At 41.4% G+C, this 15,907-nt stretch overlaps 1 non-coding gene across 1 annotated transcript; it reads right to left on the bottom strand.

Moving 5' to 3' along the window:
- Positions 1-1,922: 1,922 nt before the first annotated feature.
- On the bottom strand, positions 1,923-2,030 carry LOC126658916 (small nucleolar RNA R71). Its single transcript, XR_007634482.1, has one exon. It is a non-coding gene; the product is annotated as a small nucleolar RNA R71 (small nucleolar RNA).
- Positions 2,031-15,907: the final 13,877 nt, after the last annotated feature.

The following is a 15,907-nucleotide window of genomic DNA, read 5'->3' as shown; positions in this document are numbered from 1 at the left end:
ACCCAAGGAGCTCGATTCGAGCTTGGACTTGCTGGAGAGGGGAATTCTGATTTAAAAATGCAACAAGGCTTGCTTAATTTGCCATTTTGGGCCCAACACATGTGTATTGAATGTTTGTCTTTTTCCCTCTTTGTAGGTACTATAAAAACATCCTTATCTCTATTTTAGGTTAAGAAGATTTCCCTAAACTTTATTCTATTGGTGTACTTTTGAATCTTCTCCTAATTTTAGAAAATCCTAGGGGTTTGAGTCATCTTCTTCAATACAATTTCCAGCATTTTATATTTTCTACCATTTTTGAGATCTTTGAAGCTCTATTGGATGAACAACATTTATTATTTATTGCAACTTATTATTGTGGGATTTTCATCTTATTGTGAGTACTCCTTAACCATGTATTTTATTTATAATATTGTTGATTTATCTCTTAGTATGTGTAGCTAATACCCCATGTTTGGGGGTTGAGGTGATTTCCTTCATGTTGTGTTAATTAGTGTGCTTGAGTGGTTAAATGCTTGTTCTAATTCTAGTTTCTAATGCTTGTGTTAGCTTAGCTACCTAATGCGTGATTTGGTGTTTGCTTGACTCATTGAGAAATGGTTAGGTGAATAGACTTTGGAATTAGAAACCTAGATTGTAATACCACGAGAGTGGGTTAGGATTTAGGTGACCATGAGTTTGTTGATTAATTGATGTTGGGTAATTGGTTATGTTTAGTATCACGAGAGTGAGTTAGGCATTAATTGATTATTTGATTATTGGTTTTATCGTTCTTAGAGGCTCGAGAGAGCGGGAACGGTGCTTTAGGCACAACTCGGCCCTAGCTATATACCAACTCATCCATGACTATGAATGCATGACCTAGGAATAATTTCAACCCCTAGACACCTTTCCTTATTGATTAAACTCGTTATTAATATAGTTGTTGGAATTTCTAGTTTAATTGTTTAGTTGTTTAGTGCCATATTTAGTTGATAATCGTGTTTGAACCATTGCATCATTGCGCTGCGCTAAACGAATTGAATAGCAACTAGATTCATTCTCGTCAATCGCTCAAGATTCACTCCTCGTGGGATCGATATCCGACTTCCGGATTATTACAAGTTGCGTTTTTAGCCAACAAGTTTTTGGCGCCGTTGCCGGGGAGTGACGAGTGTTTATTGATTGATTGAAAATAGTTGTAGTTCGGTCGAATTACCTTTATTTTTCTGTTTTTATTGCTATTGTTGATTTTGCTTCTTTTCTTTTCTTGGTTTACGCGTGGTTGTTTGTTGTTGTTTTTGTAGGAGATCGACTAGTGTATGCACAATACGCGACGTGCCAATCTCCCACTAGAACCATTCCAAGATAATCTCGGGCGATTTGAGAGAAGTGTAAGGAGGGGTAATCTTAGAACCATTATCATGGAACGTGGGGATGATAATTATGAGGAAGAGCACTATCGCCCTCATGACGATGGAGTAAGGCAAAATTTGGCCACTCCACTCGATGAGAGAAATCGGCAAGAGCAACAAGGGGAAAATCACCCTCAAGTTCAAGGCCATCAAGCACAAAGACAAACTTTGGGGGATTTCTTCCTCCCGGATGTCGATAACGCCACCTATGGGTGCTTTGCAAGACCGGTCACCGCGGCTACTTTTGAAATCAAGCCTAGCACGATTCAACTCCTAGAGAATCGGTGCCAATTCTTTGGGTTACCAAGTGAGGATCCGAATGAACACATAGCCAAGTTCTTGGGAGTGTTGGACACATTCAAGCTCCATAATGTCACCGCCGATCAAATCAAGCTTCGGATGTTTCCATTCTCACTAAGAGATAAGGCAAGCTTGTGGCTTCGGTCATTACCTAATGCATCAATCCACAATTGGCGGGATCTTGCTCAAGCTTTCCTTCATAAGTACTTTCCGATGGAGAGAACCGCAAAGTTGACAAAGGACATCATTGATTATTACCAATATGAGGGGGAATCTCTCTATGAAACTTGGGAGAGGTTTAAGGATCTCCAAAGGCACGTACCTCATCATCGACTTTTAAGGGAGCATGTGCTTCAAATATTCTATAATGGCTTGGGTGAGATTACAAGATCTACCATTGATTCGGCCGCGGGAGGTTCTTTGATGCAAAAGACGCTTGATGAGGCTAATGAGTTGATTGAAAAATTGGCTATGGTTAGTAGCACTTGGTCCTCGGAAAGGAGAAGACCACCGGCTCAAAAGGCATTAATGACACTTGACCAATCCAAGGAGTTTGAAGCGATGAAAGCCATGAATGCCTCTTTGCAAAGTCAAGTTGATGTCTTGAAGAAGCAAGTGGCTCCACGGAATGCTCCGGTTGCGTATGTCCAAGTAGGTTGTGAGCATTGTGGAGATTTCAATCATGGAAGTAATGAGTGCTATGCCACGGGTCAAGCGTAGAGCGAACAAGTGAATTATGTGGGAGGTCAACGCCAAGGGAATGATCCTTACTCGAATACCTATAATCCGGGGTGGAGAAACCATCCTAACTTCGGATGGAGGAATCAAGAGGGCCAAGGCAATGTGCAAGCAAATCAACAAGCGGGTTCTAGTTTCCAAGGAGGAAATAGGCCCCAACAACAAGGTCCTTATCAAGGCCCTTATCATAACCATCAAGGGCAAGGAAACAACTATAGTGGTAGACCTCAACACCCTCCGGGATTCCAACCACAAAAGAATATGGATGAGGGAAATGTGCTTTCTAAGGTACTAGAGAAGCTAGAAAAAAAGGAGCAAAAGGAGAAGAATCAAGCTTCTACTATCCATCATTTGGAAACTCAAATTTCTCAAATGGCAATTTTGCTTCAAGGAAGACCTCAAGGAGGGTTGCCATCTACTACGGAGAACAACCCTAGAGAGCATGTTAAGGCGGTAGAGCTCCGAAGCGGGAGGAACCTTGAGAAAGCCAATGGAAAGAAGCAAGTTGTTGAGGAGGATGAGCCTCAAGTTGTTGTTGATATAGCAAGCTCAAGTCAAGAGCTACCAAGGGGTAGTGAGGAAGTGGTTATTGAGGTTGAAGAGCCCTATGTGCGGCCGCCACCACCGCCACCGTTTGTGCCACCGGTCCCGTTTCCAAGCCGGCTAAGAAAAGCTTAAGGAAATGAAAAATTTCATAAGTTCCTTGAGATTTTCAAGAAATTGCAAATTAATCTTAGCTTGGCGGATGCACTCCGGAAGATGCCGCAATATGCCAAGTTCTTGAAGGACATCATTACCAACAAACGGAGTTGGGATAGCGGTGCAACGGTTCCCATTTCGGAAGTGTGTAGCTCAATCATCTTGAATGATCTACCGGCTAAGTTGAAGGATCCAGGGAGTTTTTCTATACCTTGCACTATAGGAAATATGAGTTCTATAAATTGCTTATGTGATCTTGGTGCTAGCATTAATCTGATGCCTCTAACTCTTTTCAGGGTATTATGTGGAGATCAAACCGTGAAGAGCACCTCGATGGTACTCCAACTAGCGGATCATTCTTTGAAAAGGCCGTTTGGGATTGTTGAGGATGCTCGTGTCAAGGTAGCTAAGTTTATCTTTCCGGTTGATTTTGTTATCTTAGACTATGCGGTTGATAAGGAGTGCCCAATGTTCTTGGGGCGACCCTTCATGAACACCGGAAGGGCTTTAATTGATGTGCATGGTGGGATATTAACCTTGCGGATTGATGAAGAAACGGTTGTGTTTGATATGAAGAAGGGTATGAGGGGTACCATCGAGGAGGAGGATTGCATGAGGATTGATGTGATTGATGAGATTGTGGAAGAGCAACTCCGGGAAAATGTGCAATTTTTGAATGAAGCAAAGAGGGTAGAAATTTGTCCTCAACAAATCTCTCAAGTTTCGTTTCATTCCGGGGTTGCGGATGATGAATACAGCGAAGAGGATGAACCTAAGCCGGAAAACTTAAACAAGAGTAATGGTGTGACTCCACCATCTTCCGAGTTACTGCCAATTGTTGAGATGAAGCCACTTCCGTCTCATCTCCGGTATACCTTTGTTGGAGAGAATGAGACCTTGCCGATAATTATCTCGAACAAGCTTTCCAAGGATCAAGAGAGGAGGGTTGTGCAAGTAGTGAAAGAGCATGTATTAGCCATGGGGTGGCAAATCTCCGACATCCGAGGCATAAGTCCTCAAGTGGTGATGCACAAGATCCACCTTGAGGATGAAGCCAAGAAGTTTAGTCAAAGGCAAAGGAGATTGAACCCTAACATGAAAGAGGTTGTGCACAAGGAAATAGTGAAGCTTCTAGACGCCGGGATTATTTATCCGATTTCCGATAGTGGTTGGGTTAGTCCGGTTCAATGCGTACCTAAGAAGGGAGGAATGACGGTAGTAGAGAACGAGAAAGGGGAACAAATCTCCACAAGAACGGTTACCGGGTGGAGAGTTTGTATCGACTATCGAAGGTTGAACGCGGAGACTAGAAAGGACCACTACCCGCTACCATTCATTAATCAAATTCTTGAAAGGGTGGCGGGTCACAAGTACTATTGCTTTCTCGACGGATACTCTGGCTACAACCAAATTTTGATCTTTCCGGATGACCAAGAGAAGACAACGTTCACTTGCCCCTATGGTACTTTGCATATAGACGGATGCCATTTGGATTGTGCAATGCCCCCGCAACCTTTCAACGTTGCATGACCTCAATCTTCAATGATATGGTGGAGGACATAATGGAGGTATTTATGGACGATTTCTCCGTTTTTGGTGATTCATTTGATGGTTGCTTGGCTAATCTTGAGCGAGTGTTGGCACGATGTGAGGAGACCAACTTGGTGCTTAATTGGGAGAAATGCCATTTTATGGTAGAAGAGGGTATTGTGCTTGGGCATAGGATCTCGGAAGTGGGTATCGAGGTTGATAGAGCGAAAACGGAGGTGATTGAGAAGCTAGTTTCTCCGGTCACGGTTAAAGGGGTCCGGGCATTCTTGGGCCACGCGGGTTTTTATCGACGGTTCATTAAGGACTTTTCATCTATTGCAAGGCCCCTTACAAGTTTGTTAGTGAAAGATGCCCCTTTTGATTTTACCAAGGAGTTTCATGAAGCCTTTGAGAAATTGAAAGAGGCTCTTGTGACCGCGCCTATTATTTCGTCTCCGAATTGGAGTTTGCCCTTTGAGCTTATGTGTAATGCAAGCGACCAAGCTTTGGGATGCGTATTGGGTCAAAGGAAGGATAAGAAGGTGCATGTGATATACTATGCTAGCCGGACCATGGCGGGAGCTCAACTCAATTACACCACTACCAAGAAAGAGATGTTGGCGGTAGTCTTTGCCTTGGACAAGTTCCGGCAATATTTGCTTGGATCGAAGTCCATAATCTATAACGATCATGCAGCCTTGAGATATCTCTTCACTAAGCAAGACGCAAAGCCTAGGCTTATTCGATGGATCCTCCTAATGCAAGAGTTTGATATAGAGATCAGAGACAAGAAAGGAACAGAGAATGTGGTGGCGGACCACCTATCGAGATTCGAGAATCCGGAACCAATTTCTATTGGTGTGGAGATTAATGAGCGGTTTCCGGAAGAAACGCTCATGATGATTCGGGAAGTGGAAACATCGTGGTATGCCGATTTTTCTAATTACCTTTCATCGGAAGTCATGCCTCTGGGGATGACATCTCATCAAAGAAAGAAGTTCTTGTCCGACGTTAAAAGGTACTTATGGGATGAACCTTTCTTGTTTAAAGTTTATGGGGACGGGATGATACGGCGGTGTGTGGCTTTGGGAGAAGTGATGCCTATTTTATCGTCTTGTCATGAAGCCGGCCATTATGGATCGGCAAGAACCGCCGCTAGAGTGCTTGAAAGCGGGTTCTTTTGGCCTACGTTGTTTCGGGATGCGAAGGATTTTGTTGACCATTGTGACCGGTGTCAACGAGTGGGTAACATATCCAAACGTGATGAAATGCCTTTAACCTTGATGCAAGAAGTGGAGATATTTGATGTGTGGGGAATTGATTTTATGGGACCCTTCCCGGTTTCATTCAAAAACCAATACATTTTGGTGTGTGTCGACTATGTTTCGAAATGGGTGGAAGCGGAGGCTTTGCCCACTAACGACGCCAAGGTGGTATTAAACTTCTTAAAGAGGTTAGTGAACCATTTCGGGACTCCTAGAGTGGTTATTAGTGACGGTGGCTCGTAATTTTGCAACCGGCAATTTGAAGCTCTTATGAGAAAGTATAACGTGCATCACCGAGTTGCTACACCTTATCACCCCCAAACCAGTGGCCAAGTTGAGGTTTCAAACCGTGAATTGAAGAGAATTCTCGAGAAGACGGTGAACGGATCCCGGAAAGATTGGTCTTTGAAATTGGATGATGCATTGTGGGCGTATAGGACGGCCTACAAAACTCCACTTGGGATGTCTCCGTTCCGTATTGTCTATGGGAAGGCATGTAATCTTCCTTTAGAGCTTGAGCATCGAGCGTATTGGGCAATAAAGAAGTTGAACTTTGATTTTAAAGCGGCGGGAGAGAAGCGGTTACTTCAATTGAATGAGTTAGATGAATTTCGCTTCATGGCATATGAGAACGCCAAGCTCTATGAAGAGAAAACGAAGCGATGGCATGATGCTCACATCTCCCCAAAGGTCTTAGAGGTTGGTTCGTTTGTACTTCTTTACAATTCACGTTTGCGGTTGTTTTCGGGTAAATTGAAATCTCGATGGAGTGGCCCATTCAAAATCCGGAATGTGGCGAATCACGGTGCGGTGGAATTGGAGAATTCTAAGGGTGAAACTTTCAAGGTTAATGGCCACCGGTGCAAACCGTATCTTGGACCCTTGACGAATCGGGTGGAAGATGAGATATCTTTCACAACTCCTACATGAGTCCACCGTGCGACGGTCGAGCTTTCAACTTGAAACAAGCGCACTTGGGAGGCATTCCCAAGAGTTCGAATTCATGTTTTTATTGTTATTGTTTGTTTTTAGTTGGTAGATTATTTGGAGTGTTCATGGTTGTTTATTTTTCATTTTTTTTCCTTTTTTTTGTTCGAGATAACGCCGGTGTGTTTGATTTTGGGTGTGTAGGTATGAAGGGAAGCAAAAGAATCAAGTCTCCCCTTTTAATAGGGAGCTCGAATCGAGCTCCCCATGAAAAAGGAGAGCTCGATTCGAGCTTGGCAATCTGGTTACCCAGATTGTCAAGCTCGAATCGAGCTTCCCCTTGTAAAAGGGAAGCTCGATTCGAGCTAGGCAATCTGGGCAACCAGATTTCCAAGCTCGAATCGAGCTTGGCCTTTTAAAGGGGAAGCTCGAATCGAGCTTGGCTTCGTAAGAGGTGAGCTCGATTCGAGCTCACCTCATTTAAAGGGGGGAGTGATTTTTTGGAGGAAATGTTTTGATAGGTTGGTTTGCACACTCTTGGATTGATGAGGTGGCTCTAATCTTGACCTTACAACTAGAAACACACTTCACAAAGATTAATGACATGGCAAGATCTCCACCCCTCCTCTCATTCATTTGAAATCTTACCACAAAAAGAACTCCAACACTTCTTCTTCTCCAAATTCTTTTCCACAATTATCCAAAACTCCATAGCCAAGAACTCCATTCTCTTTCTTCTAGCCAAATATTCCCCAAGCTCTATCTCCACCATACTAAAGCCAAACTCAAAACTAAACACACTTCCAAACACCCTTTTCCTCATTCTACAATGTCCGGGAATACAAGAGCAAGCCGAGCCTCCAAGAAAAAATCCATACCTCCTAGTGAGCAATAATTTCAAGAGGAACTACCACCACGTGCTATACGTTCTTCAAAGAAAACAACCGCCTCCGGGGCTAGAGTAGTGGGAGTGAACACTCCGGGATCTCTCACAAGGAAATACAAGGCACCCTTCGAAATCCGTTCGGTTAGTGAGGGGGAACGCTATGAAAAACTTACGAAATTGGGTGTCACCGATGCTTATGCCATTTGCTGGGAGACTATGAAGAATTTGGGCATTCATGAGAAGTTGGAAGGGGATTTTCAATTCCTTTTTCTTAACAAGTTGATAAGGATACCGCACGATCAATGCGAGGCGCTCACATTTGAATTCTTCACCACCCTTGCGCCAACCAACGATACTTCTATTACATTTCGGTTGGATGGCAAGGAGCGGGAATATACCATGGAAAACTTGTTTCAAGATTCTGCATTGAATGATCTTGGATTGAAAGATTTTGCCGGAAATGGGTGATTTTGAGGCAAACGAGGTATGGAACAAGGCATCGGGCAAACCGAGCTACGACTCACACGTCTCCAAGTTGAAAGAGGTTCGGGATATTGCTACCATAGTCTTGCTCAAGTGGTATGGCCACACCTTCTATGAACGCCATGAGCATAACAAAGTAGCGAGGTCGGATTTATTCCTTTTGCAAGCTTTGGATCACCCAACGGAACCGGATAAACAAGTGCATTTGGCGTACCGCTTTATGAAGTTGCTCCAAGCGACTCCTAAAGTTCCAAAGAAGAAAGGTTTCGGATGGTTTGTGTTGTTTTTGGCAAGAAAAGATCCGTAGTTTGATGAAAGCAAGTATCGGATTCAACCGCCACGAATGATCGACATGGATCACTTGAGTATAGGAGGATATGTGAGGAACAAAAGAGTTTTGGGGAAATACAAGTACGATAATTGGGTGGAAGGATATCTCGGCGAACCAATTCCGCCTAGATTGTGCGCATCACCAAGGCAAGAGGTAGAGCCGAGGCGAGCTAAAGAGCCAATGCGGAGGAAAGACAAACATGCGGCCGGCACTAGTGCCGAGAATCAAGATATCCCGGAAGGGGTACAATGGGAGCCACCGGTTCCGAATGTAGCGCAAGGTGGACGTGATTTTGAGGATATGCAAATCCGGTTTATGGAGGATCAACGGAAAATGTGGAAGCGCATGGAGTATAGGCAAATGAGACTTCAAGAGCGACAAAGACGTCATGAGGAGAAATTATGTGCCTACTTCAACGCCCAAGGGGGGCCGCCTTATCCATCGCCTACCCCTTCACCCGAGCCACCCGCGTTCGATTGAACTCTAAGATTTGCTTTCTTCAACTCTAACTCATGCAATTTTCCATTTTATATTTCATTGCAATGTGGACATAGCATTGAAATAGTGTGAGGAGGGGTTGAAAAGTGAATATGTTAGAGTTTCATTTATGTTATCTTTATCGCTTTCTTGTGTTAGGATTGTTAGTTTATTTTTCTTGCAAGCTTTGTTATGTTGTTATGGTGTAGGTTGTAGTGTTGCTTAGCACTAATCTCTTGTCTTGAAATCATGTTTATGGAAATTAGATTTTACGCAATTTTCGAAAATTTGTCAACATTTAGTATCTCCCGGTTTATGAATGTCTAAATGCTTTTGTCTAGTTTAAACAATTCATGGTTGATGCTTGCTTAATAAAATGCAATGGAATTAGACATGTGTAATTAGCATTCAAATGAACCTTAAAAGGGTGTGATTTTTGGGTATGATCGAGGTACTTGACTCGGATTCATGATATGTGTTGTGAATTGAAATTTTTGAGTCACTTGGAGTATGAGCATATTTTTGCATGAATTCATAGGATTTAAGCATGTGAGCATGACACCATTTTTGCTAAATTTTGAGAGCATTTTGAGCCTAATTTATTATTGTGAGTGTCATTTTGTGCCGGAATTCCTAGAATTTGCTTAGTGTCCATTCGAGATTACATTGTTGAGTGATTAATGATTAGATGAATATGGAATTAGGTGTAACCAATTCTAGAGACCACTTTAAATGCTTACCTTGTACCTCTAGATAGCCAAGTTGGGCCTAGACCTTTGTTGATATGACCGTATTCACACACCAATCCCGTCTTCCATTTCCACTCTAAACACCCGAACTTGACTTGAGAACTAGTGTGAGGAGGTTGAGGTAGTAGCTTGAGGAAAAAGAAAAAGTTTGAACTTGAACTTATAAGAGAGTTTTATGCCTAGAAAGAAAGACAAGAAAGAAAATCAAAACAAAGAAAGAATAAAATAAAATAAAAAAATATATAAAAGGAAGAAAATTACAAAAATAGAAAGCAAGAAAGGAAAAGGAATAAAGGCATTCAAATGTAAAAAGAGTTCAATTGTGCTAAAATTCCAAGCTAGCCCAAGTTTTTTTTGAGGTTAATGAATTATCTAGTTTCAAATCAAGTTTAGCTTAAATATCAATTTCAACCTACCCCGACCTTTGGCCAAGTTAAAACCCGTAAAAGTCCATATGATAATTGTTGATCACCGAGCTAGTAGTGGAGCCTAGGACTAAGAGCAAACCTATGGGAATTCCGTGTTTTGTGTGCTTCATTTCTTTGCCTTAAACACTTGTGTGTGAGAGCGAAATCTTGTGAGATACTTTTGCTTGTGTTTAATGATTATGAGTGATTGTCATTGTGTTCATATTCTAAGATTGACTGAATGCTCACATGTCCCATTAAGTGATAGTACTCTCGTGATTTCCGTTTGAAAAGATTTGTTAAATTTTTGTTTTACCTTGAGTGCCATTTTCATATATCTTATCTATTGCATTCTTCATTTGTTTGCATGAATCATGAGTTGTTGACATTAGAGAATTGCATTTGCACCTTCATCGATTGGGAGTACTTGTGTTGACGAGTAGTCGGTTTTTGCAAAGTTCTTGATTCCTAGTTGTTAAGTGAGCCTTGTTCTTGCTTGAGGACAAGCAAGAGTTTAGTGTGAGGAGGTTTGATAGGAGTATTTTACTCCTATTTAGGGTGCCGTTTCCGCATGCTTTTATTACGATTTATCACGGTTTTATGGTATTTCGAGTGCCTTATTATATGTTTTAGTATTTCAGGTACTTGGGAGCATTGCGGAAGCAGTTTGGTACAAAAGATGGAAAAGTCGACAAAAGAGATGCGGAAGCTCATTTGCAAATATGAAAAGCTGACCCCCGTGCACTAATTGGCAAATTGGAACCAGCTGAAAGCCTCAAATGAATTTGTGTTCTTCATGAAAGTTAAAGTAGACGTCTCAAGCTTTCCAACGGTTCAAGAATCGACTCAATCAGATATTTCTACACCGAGTTACGAAGGTTTGAAGATCGCGATCCAGAGCAGAAAATGGTAGCTCGAATCGAGCTCCTCATTTAACCCAAGGAGCTCGATTCGAGCTTGGACTTGCTGGAGAGGGGAATTCTGATTTAAAAATGCAACAAGGCTTGCTTAATTTGCCATTTTGGGCCCAACACATGTGTATTGAATGTTTGTCTTTTTCCCTCTTTTTTAGGTACTATAAAAACATCCTTATCTCTATTTTAGGTTAAGAAGATTTCCCTAGACTTTATTCTATTGGTGTAGTTTTGAATCTTCTCCTAATTTTAGAAAATCATAGGGGTTTGAGTCATCTTCTTCAATACAATTTCCAGCATTTTATATTTTTTACCATTGTTGAGATCTTTGAAGCTCTATTGGATGAACAACATTTATTATTTATTGCAACTTATTATTGTGAGTACTCCTTAAACATGTCTTTTATTTATAATATTGTTGATTTATCTCTTAGTATGTGTAGCTAATCCCCCATGTTTGGGGGTTGAGATGATTTCCTTCATGTTGTGTTAATTAGTGTGCTTGAGTGGTTAAATGCTTGTTCTAATTCTAGTTTCTAATGCTTGTGTTAGCTTAGCTACCTAATGCATGATTTGGTGTATTCTTGACTCATTGAGAAATGGTTAGGTGAATAGACTTTGGAATTAGAAACCTAGATTGTAATACCACGAGAGTGGGTTAGGATTTAGGTGACCATGAGTTTGTTGATTAATTGATGTTGGGTAATTGGTTGTGTTTAGTATCACGAGAGTGAGTTAGGCATTAATTGATTATTTGATTATTGGTTTTGTCGTTCTTAGAGGCTCGAGAGAGCGGGAACGGTGCTTTAGGCACAACTCGGCCTTAGCTATATACCAACTCATCCATGACTATAAATGCATGACCTAGGAATAATTTCAACCCCTAGACACCTTTCCTTATTGATTAAACTCGTTATTAATATAGTTGTTTGAATTGCTAGTTTAATTGTTTAGTTGTTTAGTGCCATATTTAGTTGATAATCGTGTTTGAACCATTGCATCATTGCATTGCGCTAAACGAATTGAATAGCAACTAGATTCATTCTCGTCAATCGCTCAAGATTCACTCCTCGTGGGATCGATATCCGACTTCCGGATTATTACAAGTTGCGCTTTTAGCCAACACCTACCTTGGGAATCGATGAGGATTTGTTCCCATCTACTTTGGGTTAGATATTTTGGGATTTCATTTCAATACTGTTTTCCATAATCAAGTATATATCTTAGTATAAAAGGATTTGTTTTAAGGGTTTTAAACTTAATAAATGTAAATAGCATTAAGAACTCATCTCAGTATATCTGACCCCGTTGTTTTCCAAACTTTCCAGGTTTACGATTTTGAGAGCATTGGTCATCTCCGATCTTTTGATTTCTCGGAGGTCTTTTTATGTTATCAGACTAGTCAACTGTTTTACTTCTTAGACCGTAGTAGAACTAGTTGCCTTTATTATTGTATTTGGTTTGTCGTAGTGGTCTGACTTTTATATTATTATACTTTGGTATGTTACATTGGATTATATATATATGAGGCATGTTTCATAGTTTCGAATTACTATTAAGTTATTATTTTTGAACTGCTATATAAGTTGTTAGATTTAGGTTGAAGTCTCGGTTGCCCCCGAGCATTGGTTTTCTTGCAGGTTTATAATTTGAATATAAGGTTTTCCGCAAGGCTTGCTATGGGTTTTTGTACGACCATACCCATACCCTATCGCCGGTTGCGATCCATGAAATTGGGTCGTGACAAAGTTGGTATCAAAGCTTTAGTTTCGAACTAAGGCCAAATTTTTGCATGTTATGTGTTTATTGCTTTAAGCTATGTTAAGTTGTTGTTGTGTCATAGGATCTACTGCGGAATTAGGATTCAAGTCTTGTCTTTTGAAACGTCATCATTTATTTTCAAAACTTTCTACCTTCACCTTTAGGGATGTTTTGTGTCGGTCTTATGTGTTACTGATGCTTTACTTTGGAAGGTTTATGTTTTACTTGGAATGTTATCGTTATTACTTTGGGTAAATTGCTAGCTTTTGTTCTATTTAAGTTATACTCTAGGTGTTGCCTTGAGGGCTTTGTTTGAGAATCATTTGTTTCATTCTTAGGAATGAATACTCGTGGGCGTGCTGCAGCTCAGGCTAATTTCGAGGCTGATGATGCCATGTCGAATGAGGTAGATCAGCATGAACCTGAAGTTCAAGCTGGTAGAGGACGTACAAGCACAGGTCAGGTTGGCTGAGGCCGGGCTGGCAGAGGACGGGGTGGTAGGACAGTCTGCTGGAGGCAGAGGAAGGGGACGTGGTGGTGCAGGCTTTCAGGCACCAGGTGTACCACAAGCTCCTATAAATCCATTTGACTTCACGACGTTTCTAGCTGGGATCACTGCACTCCAGAATAATCAAGTGCAACTGCAGGCGGGACATATCGCCATGCAGAACCAGCATGCTATGCTGGGACAGTTTGTGCAGCAATATGTACCACATGCTGGTGGTGTTGCAATTGGTGGTGATGGAACGATTGATAAGGATTTGGTGTTGGCTTATGCGAGGCTAAAGTCGACTGAGTTTTTGGGCCACAGCGATGCCCTAGACTTTCTGGAGGAAGTTGAGCGGAATGCTCAGAGATTGCAGGCTACTGGGAGGCAGACTGTTATGTTAGTGGAAATTTTCTTGAAGGGTCCTGTAAGTGATTGGTTTCGTAGTGCTATTCGTTCTGAAATGGCTACTATTACTTGGGCAAATTTTTTGAATCGATTCAAGAATTTTTACTTGCCTTTTTCAGTGACTGAAGGTCATAGAGACAAATTGCTGGTTTTGAAAAGGGGAGACAGGTCGGTAAACGAGTACACTACTGAGTTCCTGAGGTTGTGTCGTTCTGCCCCAGATCTGCAGACTGAGCAGCAAAGGATGAACATCAGGTATGTGAAAGGTTTAGGCTCAGATTTTATCAGCCTTCTGACTGAGACGAGCAAGGAATTTCCAGTTTTAGTGGACAGTGCCCATCGGATGGAGACAAATTTACTACACTTTGGGAAAATGACTGAGACCAAGAAGGTGGGCGGTGTTGTTCAGAGTAGTGGACAGCAGAGTGGTAGCAGCAGCTATCAGTCCAAGTCTTCCCAGTATAAGAGTAAGAAAGGGGGTGAATGGAGGGGATATCAGCCGTACTCCCACAGTTCTAGTTACAGCGGTGGTAGCCGTAGTTTTGGGCAGGGTAGCAGTGGAGCATCCAGTGTTTCTTTTTGTCAGAACTGCAAGCGCAGGCACTTTGGAGTTTGTACAGTAGCACCGGGTAGCTGCTATGCTTGTGGCCAACCGGGCCATTTTGCGAGAGAGTGTCCGACATCTGGACAGCAGGTGTCGTCGGCTAGTGTTGCTCACCCGTCTTTTCAACAGCAGAGAACTGCTTTTACTCCTTCGGCGGGTATTCTTAACCCGTCGCTTCGTTTGGTGGCCAGCGGGGCCGTGGTTCAGGAGGACGTGGTTTTGGTGGCCGTGGTAACGGTGGTAGAGGTTCGGGTAGTTTCAGTTCTGCTCAGGCACCGCAGCAGGGACAGGGTCAGGATAGAGTGTTTGCCTTGACTCCTCAGGATGCTCGTGTTTAAACCGAGCATTTATTTATATAATTATTTATATAAATTGTTAGACTTAGGTTGAAGTCTCGGTTACCCCCGAGCAGTGGTTTTTTTGCAGGTTTATTTAATTTTATATTTATCCGCGAGGCTGGCTACGGGTTTCGGTACAATCATACCCATATCCTAGCGTCGGTCACGATCTCTGAATTTGGGTCGTGACAAAGTTGGTATCAGAGCTTTAGTTTCAAACCAAGGCCATTTTGCATGCTATGTGTTTACTGCTTTAAGGCATGTTAAGTTGTTGTTGTGTCATAGGATCTACTGCGGAATTAGGATTCAAGTCTTGTCTTTTGAAACATCATCTTTTGTTTTCAAAACTTTCTACCTTCATCTATAGGAATGTTGAGTGTCGGTCTTATGTGTTACAAATGCTTTACTTTGGAATGTTTATTTCTTATACATTGGATGATTTGTTGGCCGTTGTGCGATATATGAGATATACTTTGGAAGATGTTTTGTTGGCTGTTGTACCTTATATGTTGTTTACTTCGGGTGGTATTTTTGTTGGCTGTTGTGCCTTTTCTGGTGTTTACTTCGATTGATGCTTTGTTGGCTGTTGTGCCTTATATAATGTATACCATGGGAGATTAGTTGTTGGCTTTTACGCCTTGGATGGTTTTGATTATAATATGATTGCTTTCACCTTGTTGGTGAGTACATTGTGGTTTTGGCTGTGTTTGTTAGGTGCTAAATAGGTTGGAACGTAATATGATATGTTCGTCGTTTGCCTTGTGTGGTTTTTAAAGGATTTTTTTGTTAAATCTTTAAGCATGTTTTGTGGTTTTATGTTGTTTGACAGGACATTGGTTTTATAGTTTTATTAATGAAATTGTTTTGATTTGGTTTGTATTTCTACACGAGAGCCGGAGGAGCGGTTTGGTCATAGTACTTTAAAAATGTGATTTTTGGTTATTATGCAAGTAAAACGAATTTCTCGTATTTCAAAATCTTATGAATGGCTTGGTGTTGACCAACGTTTATTTTCAAAGTAATATTAATTATGAGATGATTCAACGTTTTGAGAATTTAATATTGTTGTTATTTTGTTTACCGTGTTTTGTTATGTCGATGTTTGAAGCGTCGTTTGTCATATGTTTGGTATATTATGGTTGGCTAGTTTAGGTGTTTATGGAATGGTTGTTTGAGATCAAAGGTTTTCTTACTTTGGTTTTGAATTGT

Source organism: Mercurialis annua, linkage group LG7 (genome assembly GCF_937616625.2).
Source record: "Mercurialis annua linkage group LG7, ddMerAnnu1.2, whole genome shotgun sequence".
Classification (NCBI taxonomy): Eukaryota; Viridiplantae; Streptophyta; class Magnoliopsida; order Malpighiales; family Euphorbiaceae; genus Mercurialis; species Mercurialis annua.
This window is presented reverse-complemented; position numbering and strand designations above follow the sequence as displayed.